This window comes from Phoca vitulina, unplaced genomic scaffold (assembly GCF_004348235.1).
Source record: "Phoca vitulina isolate PV1807 unplaced genomic scaffold, GSC_HSeal_1.0 scaffold84, whole genome shotgun sequence".
Lineage (NCBI taxonomy): Eukaryota > Metazoa > Chordata > Mammalia > Carnivora > Phocidae > Phoca > Phoca vitulina.
The window spans coordinates 351,747-372,070 of record NW_022589787.1 but is presented as its reverse complement, the minus strand read 5'-3'; positions in this window follow the sequence as shown (position 1 = coordinate 372,070).

Below are 20,324 nucleotides of genomic sequence, written 5' to 3'. Positions count from 1 at the left end.
GAATAGGCAGGAAGGAAAAACAGTAGTGGAACTCCTCTGTATCTATCATTCATTTCTCTTCTAACTGCTCAGTGTGGCTTCCATCAGAGAGATACAGATGCTAGGAAGGTGCTCATACTACTACATAAAGATTCACTTGATCCTAAAAGATCCTTACCAACTGGTCTGTTGCCTCTCATTTTGCCCCCTCCCTATGTACCTAATAAGAACTTTATTCCCAGGAACAAAGCACATACTTGCAGGCCTGGGTAACATATTTCTGCTGAAAAGCCCAATATAAAAATTCTATACATTATATGATCAATTGTATTCTTGTACCCAGTACTCTCAGCACTCCATAGTTGAATCTATGTTTCAACTCCCCGAACTATCCCATTGAGTTATACGTTTATCCTTAAATACACACTTTCTTGATCAGTTAGCTCTATAGTAACTTGAAATCAGTGTGAATCCTCCAACTTTTATTTTTTTCCCCAAATTGTTGTGGCTACTCTAGTTTCTTTGCATTTCCAAACAAATTTTAAAATCAGACTGTTATTTTCTGCAAAAAGCCTGCTGTTCATTTGTTTTGTTTCTTAAATTCCACGTATGTGTGGAATCAGATGGTATTTGTCTTTCTCTGACTGATTTATTTCACTTAGCATAATCTCTAAGTCCATCCATGTTGTTGCAAATGGCAAGATTTCACTTTTTTACAACTTTTTTTTATGACTAATTATAGTGATATCTCATAATAGCAAAGGGAAAAAAGGGAGAGAGAGAGGCAAACCAAGAAACAGACTCTTAACCATAGTGAACAAACTGGTGGTTACCAGAATGAAAGGGGTGGAGGGATGGGTTAAATAGGTGATGGGGATTAAGGAGTGCATTTGTGATGAGCACCAGGTATTGTATGGAAGTGTTGAATCACTATATTGTACACGTGAATCTGTATGCTAACTAATTGGAATTTAATACAAACTTTAAATAATCCTGCTGTTATTTTGATTTGGTTTATGTTTAAGTACATATCCTCTTGAAGAGAACTTTATATTTTAACAATATTGAGTCTTTCTGTCCATGAACCTGCTATATGTTTCCATTTATTTAGATTCTTTAAATTCTCATGGCAATGTTTTATAGTTTTCAGTGCCAAAATCTTGTGAATATTTTGTTAAAATATATCTTGATTCCATGTGTTTTTTTCTGCTATTATAAGTGGTATTGTTTCTAAAATTTTATTTTCAAATTGCTTGCTAGTAGTAAATAAGAGATACAATTAAGTTTTCTATTTTGACCTTGTGCACTGCACCTTACTAAATTTACTGCTAATTCTAGTGGATATTTTGTAGATTCCTTAGGAATATATATGCTATCATATCATCTGTGTATAAAAAATTATTAACAGCATTTATATATCCATTTAAAAATTCTTATCTGCTAATCCCATTGTTTTTCAGTCTATTTTGACTGATACATTTTTCTCCTAGTTTTTGGTCACATTTTCCTGCTTCTTAGCATATTTAATAATGTTCAGTGAATACTGAATACTGTGAATGTTACAGTGTTGTCATCTGGATTCTGTTGGGCTTTATTCTGACAGGAAAGTAAGTAATTTGTAAATCATCTCAATCATTTTGAAGATTATTTAAGGTATTTTTAGGGCAGATCTGGAGTTACTTTCAGTCTAGGTAGAGTTTGATCCTATTGATCCAATTTTAATGAGTGGTCTTTTTTGGGTTGCCCCTGAATGTCTTTTCATTAAATGAAGTCATTCCAATCTGCCTGGCCTGTACTGGAATGTTCTCCAGCTCTGCATGATGTTTAGGAGTTTTTCAGGTTACAGTGTATGGTTGTTGTTCTTTGCCCACATATTCACGGATCAGCAAAAGACTTAATGGGACCATTATGCAGATTTTTGGACCTTTTTCCCTGAATATTTTTCTTTCTTTTGTTACTGTATGCCATATATCCCAGCCATCTCACCCCTGTGAGTGCTGACCTCTGCCCCCTCTTATCAGAGTGATTGTACTGCTGGTTGGGATGCCCCTTTCTCTCTTCTTTGCAGTTGGAAAGTGCCTCCAGGCACAGAGTGGATCAAATGTTTGTTTGTTTTCCTCTGTAGGATCAAGTTGTAATCTCCCTGCTTTCAATGTTTAAAAACAATCGTTTCACATTTTTTTCCAGTTATCTGGTTGTTTATGACAGGGAAGTAAGTCCAGTCCACACTCTGGCTTAATGGCTAGAAACAAAGATCCTATAATCCTCTCAATTCTCTTCAACCTACCAGAGGTAATATTGAGGGCACCTGCTGCCCACTATGAACATGGCACAGAATCTGGAATCTGAAAAGACCCCTCAAAATGAAGAGGGTGACACTGTTTCTTGTTACTCCAACATGCCAAGGTTTTATCAACTCAAGAACAACCTCTCTTATTAACCCTAATTTTAATATTTTGTCTTATCTCTTGTTGTATTGCCCAACATATTCCAAGCAATCCGTCTTTAATTTGTATAGCTTTGTAGAAGCCTAAAATGAGAAGTACGGGTAGCAGGGAATATAAATCACATTAATTTGCTCTGGGTAGTGATAGTTTATCTTTTTTATTTTGATCTTTTTAAAGATTTTATTTATTTATTTGTCAGAGAGAGAGAAAGAGCACGCACAAGCAGGGGGAGCGGCAGGCAGAGGAGAAGCAGACTCTCCACTGATCAGGGAGCCCAATGCTGGACTGGATCCCAGGACTCTGGGATCATGAACTGAGCTGAAGGCAGACGCTTAACTGACTGAACCACCCAGGCATCCCTTGGTAGTGATAGTTTAGACATAGTTTCCTTTACGGTTCTTGAAGTATTCTCGCTCTTCTAGGTCCTCTATAAGTACACATAGGACTGAAGCACCCTGTCCATTCAAAGTTAACATAATGGGATCAACAGAATGTGGTATATACAAACAATGGAATACTATTTGGCCATAAAAAGTAATGGAGTGATACATGCTGCAACAGGGAAAAACCTCAAAAGCATCACATGTTAAGTGAAAGAAGTCCATCACAAAACACCATGTATTATATGACTTAATTAGTATGAATTTTCCAGAATAGGCAAATCTGTAGATAGAGAATATAGACTAGGGCTTGCTTAGGGTTGAGGCTGATAGCTAAAACAGACAGTGATTTTGTGATGAAAATGTTTTAAAATTGACTATTGTAGTAATTGCACATACCTCTGACTATACTAAAAACAATGGTATTGGGCGCCTGGGTGGCTCAGTTGGTTAAGCAACTGCCTTCGGCTCAGGTCATGATCCTGGAGTCCTGGGATCGAGTCCCGCATCGGGCTCCCTGCTCAGCGGGGAGTCTGCTTCTCCCTCTGACCCTCCCCTCTCTCATGCTCTCTCTATCTCATTCTCTCTCTCAAATAAATAAATAAAATCTTAAAAAAAAAAAACAATGGTATTATATGTTTTAAATGGGTGAATTATATGGTATGTAAATTATATCTCAATGAAGGTGTTTAAAAATATATAAAATTGGCCATCAAGAGCCAGTACCAGAGTACAGAACTCAAGCTTCAATTCCCCAGATGTGACATGAGCATAAGTGGGCTATGTAAGGTAATTTCCTATATATAAATATATATAATAAGTAATAATATATAATTATTAACATAATATACATCACAATATATTTGCATTCTATTCTATTATTATAGGATGCTTATTATAATATTATATTAATAAATAAATATATTTAAAGTATATATAATATAATATATAATAAATAATATATAAATACATAATAAGTAATGCATACATATATAGTAAATATATAATGTTATGTATTTAGGTATATATTCAAGTATAAAATATATACTTTTATTTATTTAAGTATATATATATAACTATATATGTATATATATATATATATATGGTTTTCTGTGTGTGTGTGTGTGTGTATCCCAGGAAAACAGCCCTTTAGAAACAGGCGTTCTCAGGGGCCTGTGTGTGTGGCATTTGCAATGTGTAATGTGACAAATATATATGAGGCAATGTGGCAATTGGTGGTATAGAGGAGCTGGTAGGAAAATAAAAATATATTTTTCCATGCAGTGATCTCAGAAGAGGACAAAATCTGAGTAAAGATCCTGAACAGAACCATGAGGAGATGTCTTCCTGGGGGTGGGAGTGCTCCTTGTTCAATTTGCTATTACCTTTTTTCTTCCTCAGCCTGTCTAAAACTTTATATAAGAGTGAGACCTTCTCAGTTGTTTCACTGGGCTCTATGACTTCCTGTCTTTCTATCACTAGTTTGAGTTTGTCTTTTCTACAGTTTTACACAAGTGGAATCACAGTATATAATCTTCTATTCGAGGCTCTTTTGTTGAGTGTATGTTTTTAATAGTCATCTATGTTGTGGCATATATCAGTAGCATTTCCTTTTTATCATGGAGCAGTACTCTGTTTTATAAAAACATCACCATGTGTTTATCTATTTGCCTGTTGAAGGACATTTAGGTTGTGCCTGGACTGGGGCTAATATAAAGAATAATGCCGTGCATATTTTTGAACAAGTCTTTCTGCAGATATATTTTCATTTCTACTGAATATATAACTGGGACTTGGTTTGCCAATTCCTATTGTAAGTGTATGTCTAACTTCATAAGAAACCGACAAACTATTTTGGAAAATAATTGTACTTAATGGTTGTTTTCATTCTTGAAGAGACATAATGCTTAACTATCTTAAACACTCAGTAAAATTCTCACTTATGTGCTACTAATCAGGTCCTTGTACTAGGATCTATACCCAGAATAACTTTTGAGAATTTGCCAATTGACTGTTTCTTTGTGTTCTCATCTCCAGGGCTTTCTCTTCCAACATAAAAGGGAGGGAAGAGGTATATTTAATCTATTAGGAACACAAAGGAGGAAAACCACACTTTTTAAAAATATTTTTGGTGAGGTATGTTAAACACTCAGTGGATTTTATTGACCATTTTCTTTATTTTTTTCTTTTATTTTTTTTAAAGATTTTATTTATTTGACAGTGAGAGACACAGCGAGAGAGGGAACACAAGCAGGGGGAGTGGGAGAGGGAGAAGCAGGCTTCCCGCGGAGCAGGGAGCCCGATGCGGGGCTTGATCCCAGGACTCTGGGATCATGACCTGAGCTGAAGGCAGACACTCAACGACTGAGCTACCCAGGCACCCCTTGACCATTTTCTTTAAAAAATAATTTAAAATCTCATTTCTGTCCCCACATTTTTTCCTTCTTTCAAATCAGCCTGCTCTTACCTGATCTCTTTCTTATGGTATTTTACTAACTATAGGCAATAGCTGCCAACTTCAGAACTAAGATTCTATTTCTCAAAGTCTTTCCTTCAAGCTGCTGGCTCAGGAAACATGTGGTTTACCTCACAACTTAGTGAGGACAGCTGAGTAACTCTATATTTTGTCACCATCAAAGATAGATGATCATCTTTCTAGTCTCAAATATCAGTTTCTATACTGCTTACTAGCAACTGCTAAGCTAATACCACATGTTTTAGTTTTAATGTTATTGTAGCATGCTGATTCTCTGATTGCTACATTAGGTTAGACTATGCTATATTGTGATAACAAACTTAATCCAAAGTGTCTGTGATTTAAGACAGCATTAGTTTGTCATGTACTGATGCTACACATATCACATAGGTTAGTAGGTGTCTCTCCTCCACATAGTCTCTCAGGGACTCAGGCTACTAGAACTATGGCCTTCATGTAGTGTTTTTGTTGTAGGCTTTTACCTCACACACTGTCAATATGGAGCCTCAAATGGAAAGATTTATTTCCCCACCCCACTTCATTCTCCTTGAAACTCTGGTCAACAAATAGGTTATCTTTCATTAAATCAAACTTAGTCCAAAATTTATTTCAAGCCATGGGAACAGGTGATCAGTAAAAATGAGTGGTCATGTATTTTAGAACCATCATTTGTAGAAATTACAAAACAAAAATTACAGAATGAAGTCAATGAATTCAGAAGCTTTCATGTCAACAGAAAGGAAGTTGTCCCAGCAAAGTGATGGCAAGTGGGCATAATCACAAAAGTCCCACAGAAATAGACTCATAAATACATAGAATAACTGGTGGTTGCCAGAGGAGAAGGGAAGTGGTAGGATGGGTGAAATAGGTAAAGGGGATTAAGAGGTACAAACTTCCGGTTATAAAATAAATAAGGCACAGGGATAGAAAATACTATAGGAAATATAGTCAATTATGTAAATGTAATAAAATTGTATGATAAAAGATTGTAACTACACTTATCATGGTGAGCTTTGTGTAATGTACAGAATTATTGAATCACTATCTTGTACACTTGAAACTAATATAACATTGTATGTCAACTATATTAAAATAATACAAATTTTTAAAAAGAAAAAAAGTCACACAGTACACCAAGAATGAAGTATAGGCTACAAGGAGATCTTACTGGACATGGATGACCAATATTAATCTGCTCACAGAGATTGGTTTGAACTATGGTAGTCTCAAAGTAAAAAACAAACAAAAAATCTTAAAATTTCAAACATTCTTACATCTTTTGACCAAAACACAAAATAATATAGTTTTTGTCTCTGTGTTCTATAAGAAATGTCTTGTGGGGATCAGATGATCAAATGCAGAAATGCAGCAGATATCACCAAAATCAGGGGATGATTATAATTTTATCCTCCTTGAATCTGCCTCCTTTTTTCAAGTACTTATTTAGACAACTTAGACAAAAATCCATGCACAATCAGCTACAGTATCCCAAATTGTGAAATATCAGGGTTTTCCCTTCATTTAACATTTCCACCAGAGAAACATGCAGCTCTTTTCCAAACTTGTGGTGGTTGTAAAAATTCATTATACATGCTTTGACATTATTCCCCCAAAGAGGTAGAGTTTATGTTCCCTCTCCTTGAAACTGGGTGGCCTTTGAGTGCTTCAACTAATGGAGGATGGTATGGATGCTATGTGACTTATGGGTCAAGATCCCAAAAGGCTCATTGGTCTGCTTTGTACACTGGAACATTTAGTCTTTAAATTTAAGCCACTATGTAAAATGTCCAACTAGGTTTCCATGCTGTGAGGAATACCAAGCCACATGGAGAACTCCTATTTAATGTCCTACCTGAGGCCAGCCTTTGTATCATCCCTGCTCATACACCACATATATGAGTGAAGCAGCTGCTGGATAATATTTTTCCCCTCCAATGTTTGAATTTCCAGTCATTTGTGTCTCTGCATTTGAGGTCCCAGACATTATGAATCAAAGAGAAGTCTCCCCTACTATGCCACAGAATCCATGAGCATAACAAAAATGGTTGTTCTTTTATGCTACTAAGTTTTTGAAAGTTTGTTACACACACCACATACTTATGGAACACACCTCATATTCAATTTGTCATGAAGATAAACATGCTACTTTATGTATAAAAGTTCTTTCTGCAAGTGTCCTAGGATGATAAAGAGAAAAATTAATGTAATATTGTATAAAACAGTATGGAAGAAATCAGAGAGGGAGTCAAACCATGAGAGACTCTGGACTCTGGGAAACAAACAGAGTTACAGAAGGGAGGAAGTGGAGAGATAGGGTAACAGGGTAATGGGTATTGAGGAGGACATGTTTTGGGTTGAACCCTGGGTGTTATATGCAACTAATGAATTGATGAACACTACATCAAAAACTAATGATGTACTATATGTTGGCCAACTGAACATAATAATAAAAAAAAACAGTATGGAGTTTCTTCAAAAAGTTAAAAATAGAGCTACCCTGGGACCCAGCAATTGCACTAGTAAGTATTTATCCAAAGGACACAAACATAGTGATTCGAAGGGACACATGCACCCCAATGTTTATAGCAGCAATGTCTACAATAGCCAAAATATGGAAAAAACCCAGATGTCCATCAACTGATCAATGGATAAAGAAGATGTGGTATACACACACACACACACACACACGCACACAATGGAATATTACTCAGCCATCAAAAGGAATGAAATCTTGCTATTTGCAGCAACATGGATGGAACTAGAGGGTATTATGGTAAATGAAATAAGTAGTCAGAGAAAGACAAATACTATATGATTTCACTCATATGTGGAATTTAAAAAACAAAACAGATGAGCATAGGGGAAGGAAAGGAAAAATAAAATAAGATGAAAAGAGAGGGAGGGAAACCATAAGAGACTCTTAAAATAGGAAACAAACTGAAGGTTGCTGGAGGGGAGGTGGGTGTGGGGATGGGGTAATGGGATGATGGGCAATAAGGAGGGCACTTGAAATAATGAGCACTTGGTGTTGTATGAAGTTGATGAATCACTAAATTCTATCTCTGATACTAATAATATAGTATATGTTAATTAAATTAACTTTATTTTTTATTTTTTTAAAGATTTTATTTATTTATTTGACAGAGAGAGAGATAGAGAGAGCAGGAACACAAGCAGGGGGAGTGGGAGAGGGAGAAGCAGACTCCCTGATGAATAGGAAGCCCAATGTGGGGCTCGATCCCTGGACCCTGAGATCATGACCTGAGCCAAAGGCAGATGCTTAATGACTGAGCCACCCAGGTGCCCCTTAAATTGACTTAATAAAATAAAATAAAATAAAATAAAATAAAATAAAATAAAATAAAATAAAATAAAAAAAGAGACTTGCTCATTTTTTTTCAGGCCACAATAGATCTTCCTAAAATGCAACTTTTTCTTATTGTGGTTTTTAGGATGCTTATACCCACCAGGCTTTTAATTCACTTCTTAAAAATTCAGGCTTTCTATTTACTCTACTTCTTTAATAATAGAATATGAGATTTAATAATAGAATATGAGCCCCTTTCTCATTTAAGTTAAAATAGACCAGAAAACCCTTAGAGATAGACCCTAGAAAGAGACCTTCAATGCTCAGGAAACACCCTTCAGGATTTGCAAAGGCCTTTCAAACAGTCTCTGCAAGTCTCTTGATTTTCCTACTGCCAGTTTTAATTTGGTGTGGGACTGAGACCTACACCAATATGAGCCTGGATAGATTTCCTCACCAAGCACATAACTAAAATATTCTGGCTTAGAGTATTCAACTGTGTTAAATAGACTTGATGCCCATCTTAGTTTCTAAATATCTTTTAAAGAAGAAAGTGCCTGTCAGAAAGCAAAGCTCAGATTTCTGCAACCAGGACTACTATACATGTTACTCAAGTACAACTAACATACAGTGTTATATTAGTTTCAATATTATTATCTTTATTTAAGTCTGGTGTTTGTTTGTTTATTTGTTTATCTCTTTTTTTTGTATATTTTATTTCTTAAGTTCCACATATAAGTGGAATCATATGGTGTTTGTCTTTCTCTGATGGACTTATTTTACTTAGCATTATACCCTCTATGTTCATTCAGTTGTTGAAAACGTCAAGATTCTGTTCTTTTTTATGGATGAATAATATTCCATTGTATATATGTACCACATCTTCATTGATTCATCTATGGTTGGACATCTGGGTTGCTCCATAGCTAGGTTATTTTAAAAAAATGCTGCAATAAACATAGTGGTGCATATGTTTTTTCAAATTAGTGTTTTCATTTCCTTTGGGTTAAATACCCAATAGGGGAATTACTGGATTGTATGGTAATTCTTTTTTTTTTTTTAAGATTTTCTTTTATTTTTTTTAATTTATCAGAGAGAGAGAAAGCACAAGCAGGGGGAGCAGGCAGAGGGAGAAGCAGAGTCTCCACTGAGCAGGGAGGCTGATGCGCGAATCGATCCCAGGATCCTGGGATCATGACCTGAGCCAAAGGCAGATGCTTAACCACCTGAGCCACCCACACATCCCTATGGTAGTTCTATTTTTAATTTTTTGAGGACCCTCCATATTGTTTTCTACAATAGCTGTACCAGTTTATGTTCCCACCACATTTCCGGGTTCTCTATAATGTTCTATTAATCTATGTGTCTATTTTTGTGCCAGTACCATATTATTCTGATTACTACAGCTTTGTATATACTTGTTATATTTTTTTAGTTTGCATTGTATTTTTTTAAATTTTATTTTATTATGTTATGTTAATCACCATACATTACATCATTAGTTTTTGATGTAGTGTTCCATGATTGTTTGCGTATAACACCCAGTGCTCCATTCAATATGTGCCCTCTTTAATACCCATCACCAAGCTAACCCATCCTCCCACCCCCCTCCCCTATAGACCCCTCAGTTTGTTTCTCAGAGTCCATAGTCTCTCATGGTTCATCTCCCTCTCCGATTTCCCCCTTCATTTTTCCCTTCCTACTATCTTCTTCTTCTTCTTCTTCTTCTTTTTTTTAAACATATAATGTATTATTTGTTTCAGAGGTACAGGTCCGTGATTCAACAGTCTTACACAATTCACAGCACTCACCATAACACATACCCTCCTCAATGTCTATCACCCAGCCACCCCATCCCTCCCACCCACCACCACTCCAGCAAACCTCAGTTTGTTTCCTGAGATTAAGAATTCCTCAAATCAGTGAGATCATATGATACATGTCTTTCTCTGATTGACTTATTTCGCTTAGCATAATACCCTTTAGTTATATTTTTTTAGTTAAGATTTCCTTATATTGTCTCACTTCCACAGGTCTTTAATCATTCACTTGGAATTGCAACTGTAACTGATTACCCACATTGATTCTATGTTTCTAGGACTTTCTCCTTCCATTATATCTACACCATGGACTCCTGCCCATTCCATCTGAGGTGGCCCATAGTTATAGGTGTGAAGTTTAGGAGTAGAAACAATTCTTTGAAGTTTTGTTGAATAATTTTCTGCAATAAGAGTTATGTGAACAACTCTTTACAAGTTATGGTATTAAGAAAATCCCAAAACATTAAGAAATGGCCAAAGAGTTGATAGACATTTCTTTAAGGAAACTACTACACAAATGGTTAATAAGCACAAAAAGTGCTCAGTATTACTATTAGGGAAATGCAAATCAAAACCACAATGAGATACCACCTCACACTTATTACAGAAAATAACAAGTATTGATGAGGTTTTGGAGAAACTGGAGCTCTTGTGCACTGCTGGTGGGGGTGATAAATGGTGCAACCACTATGAAAACAGTGTGGCAAAACATTTTGATAAGTGGAAGAAGCTAGTCAAAAAAGCTCATATATTTTATGATTATATCTATATGAAATGTCTAGAATACTAAATCCATAGAGACAGAAAGTAGATTGCTCAAGACTGAGGAGGATGAGGGACACAGAGGTAAAAGCCAAAAATTATGGGTTATTTTGTTGTTGTAAATATTCTGTTTTAAATTCTATCCTAAATTGATTGTGGTAATGGTTTCACAACTCTGTGAATACACTTAAAATCACAGAATTGTATACTTTAGGTGGGTAAATTGTACGGTATGTGAATTATATTTCAAAAAATTTTTATAAAAAGAAAAGAAAAGGAAAAAAAGGAGCCATGGGCTAAGGTTGGTGGAGGGGTAGATAGAGGTCATAGCTAGGTCACAGCTCTCCTCCCACTGTACCCCACTTTCTGCAGACAGAAAGAGAACTACTTGGTTTTCTCGGAAATACATGCAGACCTTTTCCAGCCCAGATAGCAGCTAACTTCTCTTCCTCTCATCTCTGATAATGCTATCTTCTACCTAATAGTGCCTATTACCAGTTTTATTCTTAGTAACCAAAATATGTACAAAAAACTAGTTTTCATCAGTCACCTATTTATTTGAATACTAGCCGTATGTTTAAAGTTCCACCCTGTATTATGATAAATAATGGAGCACATCTTCAGCAGCCTGTTCCACCCTTATCATAAAAAGGCCTCTAGCAAACAGTCGCTTATCATGGACAGAAAGGCTGTAAGGATGCAGCTCAGACCCTATGCCCAGAATAACTCTTTATGTGTTTCAGCTGTTTTTTTCATGATGTCATCTGCAGGTCTTGTTGCTTGCCCAATACGAAGCTTCATATCAGGACACAGGTGAGGCCATTTATTATCAGAGTGCATTTCCTCATACCACTGCCACTTACACAGGGAATCTTAGAGCCTGTAAGCCAAAAGGAAAATGTGAAAAAAGAAAGAGGTTGAAGGAGCTTATGGTTTTATATCAGGCCATGTTCTGTTCTTTCCCAAGGCAATAAGGCAAAAACTGTCTATGAAGAAGGAAGAGTTTTGTTGGAGGGATAGCAGGAAAGCCAGGAGGTCTGGTTCTGCACCATGAAAATATTGAGGGTATGTATATCTTGAGGGCATTCAGGCTTTACAAAATCTTTCCAAGTTCTCAGCCCATCAGGTAACTGTTGTCTTTTTTATCCTTAGAAAGGAAATCTACAAAGTTAGTAGACTGAAGACCACATTTTCCTAGAGTACAGCTTTAAACATTCTATGAAATATGTGGCCTGATGACTAGCATCTACTTCTGAGTCCCACCCTAGCATATTTCTGATGGATGGAGTTTCATCCTATAGAGGTCCCCACAAATATACCTTTGAACAGACCAAATGGTCTGAATTCTTCTGCTTACATATTTCAGGCTTAATGGAGTGTGTTTATTCTGCTAAGCTTTTGACTTATCCTTTGCCATATCCAATTTGCTTTTAATCCCACATTTATAAATATAGATGATTAAGTATGATGTTTCCTATCACTTTATCGAGAAATCCAGTACCTCAGCCCAAGTTACAGGACCCAAGATCTAGACAGCAGCACAAACACCAACCCTACATCCAGGAAACAGAACAATAAAAATATAAATAGCAAACAAAAGGAAAAACACCTATGCATATTACATTCAAGCTAGATAAAACCAGATCATTTTTTAAAGATTTTATTTATTTATTTGACAGAGAGAGAGAGAGCACAAGCAGGGGGAGCAGCAAAGAGAGAGAGGGTGAAGCAGGCTCCACTGAGCAGGGAGCCTGACACAGGGCTCGAACCCAGGACCCTGAGATCATGACCAGAGCCTAAGGCAGACTTTTAATTGACTGAGCCACCCAGGCATCCCTAAAACCAGATCATTTTAATGGTTGCCAGAGAAACCAAAATTTTATCTATAGAAGAATAAGGATAAAAATTACAGTGGACTTTATTCACACAACTCAAGCAAGAAATGAATGAAGTAAAATCTTTAAAGTGTTAAAAGAAAAAAATGTAGAATTCCATATGCAACTAAATAACCCATTAAAAATGAAGTAGAAAAGAAGCATTCTGGAATTACAGACTGAGAACATCTGAAAATCTGTTCCTTCATAATAGCAATGAGAACATGGCAAAATTTATCAAAATAAGCCTTTTCAGAATTTTGGAAATTAACCAAGGACTTGTAACAATGGAAGAGGCATTTATTTAAAAAAATGAATTAATCTAGTAAGAACAACTAATTTGTGTCATTCTAACTTGCCCTATTCCCATTCCCCTCCCCTAAACTCCACAGTAGCCTTGAAATCTGGCAGCTCTGTAACAACTGTAGCTATGAAAATCAGCATTCTAGCAGCCATTGGAGGGTAAGAATGGGTTTTGAACTCCACACAAAACTACAGTCCTAGGTAACTGTCGCTATCTTATCAGACAGCTCCCTGGAAAATACCCATCCCCAGGGATTACCTTTATTTGATGTGAACAAAAGCTAGAGAGAATACCCTATTGCCAGGCTTTTTATCAGAAACAACAATAAAAAAACAGTGTTTGTTTAACATTGCAAGTGCCTGAGGTGGTAATACCAGTTGGGGCAACTAAGGGCTGGCCAAAACTTAAAAATAAAATCTGGGAAATGAGATAGGATAATTTAGAAAGGTACTTCATAGTCTTAGTGATCCCAAAGGATATGTACATGTGCAGAGCAATACGCATGCTCAGAAAATACTTGAAAAAGCCTTAATATATCACTTGTGACTAACCTTGAAGCTCTGGGAATGAAGGTGTGTCCCAACACCTGCACAAAGCCCATTAGCAAAGGCTGGAAAATTTATTGGTCAAGTCATTTAATGAAGTCTCTGTCCAATCATTAGCTAACCACTTAGTTAAATGACAGAGACTGCAGCAGCCACAGATGACAAATAATACACACTCTGTAGAACCAGTTCAGAGGCGCCTGGGTGGCTCAGTTGGTTAAGCATCTGCCTTCAACTCGGGTCATGATCCCGGCGTCCTGGGATGGACTCCCGCATTGGGCTCCCTGCTCAGCAGGAAGTCTACCTCTCCCTCTCCCCTTGCTCCTCCCCACTGTGCATGCTCTCTCCCTCTGTCAAATAAATAAATAAAATCTTAAAAAAAAAGAACCAGTTCAGGAAAGTCACCAAGTAAACAGTAGCAACAACAAATATTAACAACAATAAACAATGAGAAGGGTTATAATTTCCAGAGTTGTCACATGTTATTTAGTTTTCAACAACAAAAAAATAATACAAATGAATAGAAAGGAAAGTATGTACTGTGCACAAAACAAAAAGCAGACAATAAAGACTGTCCCTCCCAGAGCAAGCCTAGATGTTAGACTTAGTAGACAAAAGTATAAAATCAGCTGTTATACTTATTTCAAAGACTTGAAGGAAAACATGGTGAAATAATTTAAGTATGAGAAGTATATGTCATCAACTAGAGAATACAAATAAAATTAATTGTTTTAAAAATGGAAATTATAGGGGCTCCTGGGTGGCTCAGTTGGTTAAGTGTCCGACTCAGTTTTGGCTCAGGTCATGATCTCAGGGTTGTGGGACTGGGCCCCAGTGTCAGGTGCCACACTCAGTGGGGAGCCTGCTTAAGATTCTCTCTACCCCCCTGCCCCTGCCCCCACATGCATGCTCTCTCTCTCTCTCTCTCTCTGTAATTCTAAGTAAGTAAGTAAGTAAGTAAATAAATAAATAAAAGTGTAACAAATGATACAATTTGTATAACAATAATACTACAATGTGTGGGGGAAAGATCAGAGGCACATTGGAGCAATTTTTTTTGTTGTTGTTGTTTATAGCAATGAATCTAAGTTAGTCTTAATGTGAATTTGATTAAAGTTCAGATATTATTTGTAATCACCATGACAACCAATAAGAAAATAATTCCAAGAATTTAGCTGAAGAAACAACAAGGTGATTAAAAACTACACTCTGAAATACAAAAAGAGGCTGTGGTAGTTAAATATGGAACAAAAAGAAGTTAAGACATATCAAAAGCAGGGTGCCTGGGTGGTTTAGTTGGTTGAGTGTTTGACACTTGGTTTCAGCTCAGGTCATGATCTCATGGGTCCTGAGATTGGGGCCCATATTGGGTTCTGTGCTCAGTGGGGAGTCTGCTTGGGATTCTCTCCCTCTGTCCCACCCCTAATCAGGTATGTGTGCTTTCTCTTTCTTGCTTTCTCTCTAAAATAAATAAATAAATCATTAAAAAGACATATCAAAGGCAAATAGTAAAATGGAAGATATAAATCTTCCTTTAATAGTAATTACATTAATGGTAAATAGATTAAAAATCCTATCTATTATTTTCAATGCAATTCCAGTCAAAATCCCAGTTAGCTTGTCTTTGAGTAACTGGCAAGCTGATTCTAAAAATCATACCAAAAAAAAAAAAAAAAAAAACAACCAAAAATAAACTATTGGGACTTCATCAAGATAAATTCTTCTGCAGAGCGAAAGAAACAGTAATAAATAAATTAATTAATTAAATAAAAAATAAATAAAAGGCAACCTATGGAATGGAAGAAGACATTTGTAAATGACATATCAGATAAAGGGCTAGTATCCAAAATCTACAAAGAACTTATCAAACTCAACACCCCCAAAACAAATAATCCAGTCAAGAAATGAGCAGAAGACATGAATAGACATTTCTCCAAGGAAGACTTCTTTGGTGTCTTCTCCAAATGGCTATGAAAAAATGCTCCACACCCATTGGCATCAGGGAAATAAAAATCAAAACTACAATGAGATACCACCTCACACCAATTAGAATGACTAAAATTAACAAGACAGGAAACAACAAATGTTGGTGAAGTGGGGAGAAAGGGGAACCCTCTTACACTGTTGATGGGAATGCAAGCTGGTACAGCCACTCTGGTACAGCCACTCTGGAAGTTCCTCAAGAAGTTAAAAATATTCCTCTGGCTATTTGGGGTCTTTTCTGGTTCCATACAAATTTTAGGATTATTTGTTCCATTTCTTTGAAAAAAGTTGATGGTATTTTTATTTATTTATTTATTTTTTTACTTTACAGCAGAAATCTTTTTTTTTTGTTTTTTTTATTTTTTATTGTTATGTTAATCCCCATACATTACATCATTAGTTTTAGATGTAGTGTTCCATGATTCATTGTTTGTGCATAACACCCAGTGCTCCATGCAGAACGTGTCCTCCTCAATACCCATCACCAGGCTAACCCATCCTCCCAACCCCCTCCCCTCTAGAACCCTCAGTTTGTTTTTCAGAGTCCATCGTCTCTCATGGTTCGTCTACCCCTCTGATTTCCCCCCCTTCATTCTTCCCCTCCTGCTATCTTCTTCTTCTTTTTTTTTTTTTCCTTAACATATATTGCATTATTTGTTTCAGAGGTACAGATCTGAGATTCAACAGTCTTGCACAATTCACAGCGCTTACCAGAGCACATACCCTCTCCGGTGTCTATCACCCAGTTACCCCATCTCTCCCACCCCAGCCCCCACTCCAGCAACCCTCAGTTTGTTTCCTGAGATTAAGAATTCCTCATATCAGTGAGGTCATATGATACATGTCTTTCTCTGTTTGACTTATTTCGCTCAGCATAATACCCTCCAGTTCCATCCACATCGTTGCAAATGGCAAGATCTCATTCTTTTTGATGGCTGCATAATATTCCATTGTATATATATACCACTTCTTCTTTATCCATTCATCTGTCGATGGACATCTTGGCTCTTCCCACAGTTTGGCTTTTGTGGACATTGCTGCTATAAACATCAGGGTGCACGTACCCTTTCGGATCCCTACTTTTGTATCTTTGGGGTAAATACTCAGTAGTGGAATTGCTGGATCATATGATAGCTCTATTTTCAACTTTTTGAGGAACCTCCATACTGTTTTCCAGAGTGGCTGCACCAGCTTGCATTCCCACCAACAGTGTAGGAGGGTTCCCCTTTCTCCGCATCCCCGCCTACATCTGTCATTTCCTGACTTGTTAATTTTAGCCATTCTGACTGGTGTGAGGTGGTATCTCATTGAGGTTTTGATTTGGATTTCCCTGATGCTGAGCGATATTGAGGACATTTTCATGTGTCTGTTGGCCATTTGGATGTCTTCTTTGTTAAAATGTCTTTTCATGTCTTCTGCCCATTTCTTGATTGGATTCTTTGTTCTTTGGGTGTTGAGTTTGATAAGTTCTTTATAGATTTTGGATACTAGCCCTTTATCTGATATGTCATTTGCAAATATCTTCTCCCATTCTGTCGGTTGTCTTTTGGTTTTGTTGACTGTTTCCTTTCCTGTGCAAAAGCTTTTTATCTTGATGAAGTCCCAATAGTTCATTTTTGCCCTTGCTTCCCTTGCCTTTGGCGATGTTTCTAGGAAGAAGTTGCTGCGGCTGAGGTCGAAGAGGTTGCTGCCTGTGTTCTCCTTTAGGATTTTGATGGACTCCTGTCTCACATTGAGGTCTTTCAACCATTTGGCGTCTATTTTTGTGTGTGGTGTAAGGAAATGGTACAGTTTGATTCTTCTGCATGTGGCTATCCAATTTTTCCAACACCATTTGTTGAAGAGACTGTCTTTTTTCCATTGGACATTCTTTCCTGCTTTGTCAAAGATGAGTTGACCATAGAGTTGAGGGTCCATTTCTGGGCTCTCTATTCTGCTCCATTGATCTATGTGTCTGTTTTTGTGCCAGTACCATAGTGTCTTGATGATGACATTTTTGTAATAGAGCTGGAAGTCCGGAATTGTGATGCCGCCAGCTTTGCTTTTCTTTTTCAACATTCCTCTGGCTATTAGGGGTCTTTTCTGGTTCCATACAAACTTTAGGATTATTTGTTCCCTTTCTTTGAAAAAAGTGGATGGTATTTTGATGGGGATGGCATTGAATGTGTAGATTGCTCTTGGTAGCTTTGATATCTTCACAATATTTGTTCTTCCAATCCATGAGCATGGAACATTTTTCCATTTCTTTGTGTCTTCCTCAATTTCTTTCATGAGTATTTTATAGTTTTCTGAGTACAGATCCTTTGCCTCTTTGGTTAGATTTATTCTTAGGTATCTTATGGTTTTGGGTGCAATTGTAAATGGGATCGACTCCTTAATTTCTCTTTCTTCTGTCTTGTTTTTGGTGTATAGGAATACAACTGATTTCTGTGCATTGATTTTATATCCTGCCACTTGACTGAATTCCTGTATGAGTTCTAGCAGTTTTGGGGTGGAGTCTTTTGGGTTTTCCACATAAAGTATCAGATCATCTGCAAAGAGTGAGAGTTTGACTTTTTCTTTGCCAATTTGGATGCCTTTTATTTCTTTTTGTTGTCTGATTGCTGTGGCTAGGATACTAACACTATGTTGAATAGCAGTGGTGATAGTGGACATCCCTGCCGCATTCCTGACCTTAGGGGGAAAGCTCTCAGTTTTTCCCCATTGAGAATGATACTCGCTGTAGGTTTTTCATAGATGGCTTTTATGATATTGAGGTATGTACCCTCTATCCCTATACTCTGAAGAGTTTTGATCAAGAAAGGATGCTGTACTTTGTCAAATGCTTTTTCTGCATCTATTGAGAGGATCATATGATTCTTGTTCTTTCTTTTGTTAATGTATTGTATCACGTTGATTGATTTGCGGTTGTTGAACCAACCTTGCAGCCCAGGGATAAATCCCACTTGGTCGTGGTGAATAATCCTTTTAATGGACTGTTGGATCCTATTGGCTAGTATTTTGGTGAGAGTTTTTGCATCCATGTTCATCAGGGATATTGGTCTGTAGTTCTCCTTTTTGATGGGGTTTTTGTCTGGTTTTGGGATCAAGGTAATGGTGGCCTCATAAAATGAGTTTGGAAGTTTTCCTTCCATTTTTGTTTTTTGGAACAGTTTCAGAAGAATAGGTATTAATTCTTCTTGAAATGTTTGGTAGAATTCCCCTGGGAAGCCATCTGGCCCTGGGCTTTTGTTTGTTGGGAGATTTTTATTGACTGCTTCAATTTCCTTAGTGGTTATAGGTCTGTTCAGGTGTTCTATTTCTTCCTGGTTCAGTTTTGGTAGTTGATACATCTCTATGAATGCATCCATTTCTTCCAGGTTATCTAATTTGCTGGCATAGAGTTGCTCATAATATGTTCTTATAATTGTTTGTATTTCTTTAGTGTTGGTTGTGATCTCTCCTCTTTCATTCATGATTTTGTTGATTTGGGTCATTTCTCTTTTCTTTTTGATAAGTCTGGCCAGGGGCTTATCAATCTTGTTAATTCTTTCAAAGAACCAGCTCCTAGTTTCGTTGATCTGTTCTACTGTTCTTTTGGTTTCTATTTCATTGATTTCTGCTCTGATCTTTATTATTTCTCTTCTCCTGCTGGGTTTAGGCTTTATTTGCTGTTCTTTCTCCAGCTCCTTTAGGTGTAGGGTTAGGTTGTGTACTTGAGACCTTTCTTGTTTCTTGAGAAAGGCTTGTATTGCTATGTACTTGCCTCTTAGGACTGCCTTTGCTGCATCCCAAAGATTTTGAACAGTTGTGTTTTCATTATCATTGGTTTCCATGAATTTTTTAAATTCTTCTTTAATTTCCTGGTTGACCCATTCATTCTTTAGTAGGATGCTCTTTAGCCTCCATGTATTTGAGTTATTTCCAACTTTCCTCTTGTGATTGAGTTCTAGTTTCAAAGCATTGTGGTCTGAAAATAGGCAGGGAATGATCCCAATCTTTCGGTACCAGTTGAGACATGATTTGTGACCTAGGATGTGATCGATTCTGGAGAATGTTCCATGGGCACTAGAGAAGAATATGTATTCCGTTGCTTTGGGGTGGAATGTTCTGAATATGTCTATGAAGTCCATTTGGTCCAGTGTGTCATTTAAGGTCTTTATTTCCTTGTTGATCTTTTGCTTAGACGATCTGTCCATTTCAGTAAGGGGGGTGTTAAAGTCCCCCACTATTATTGTATTGTTGTCAATGTGTTTCTTTGCTTTTGTTATTAATTGCCTTATATAATTGGCTGCTCCCATGTTAGGGGCATAGATATTTACAATTGTTAGATCTTCTTGTTGGATAGATCATTTAAGTAGGATATAGTGTCCTTCCTCATCTCTTATTACAGTCTTTGGTTTAAAATCTAATTTGTCTGATATAAGGATTGCCACCCCAGCTTTCTTTTGGTGTCCATTAGCATGGT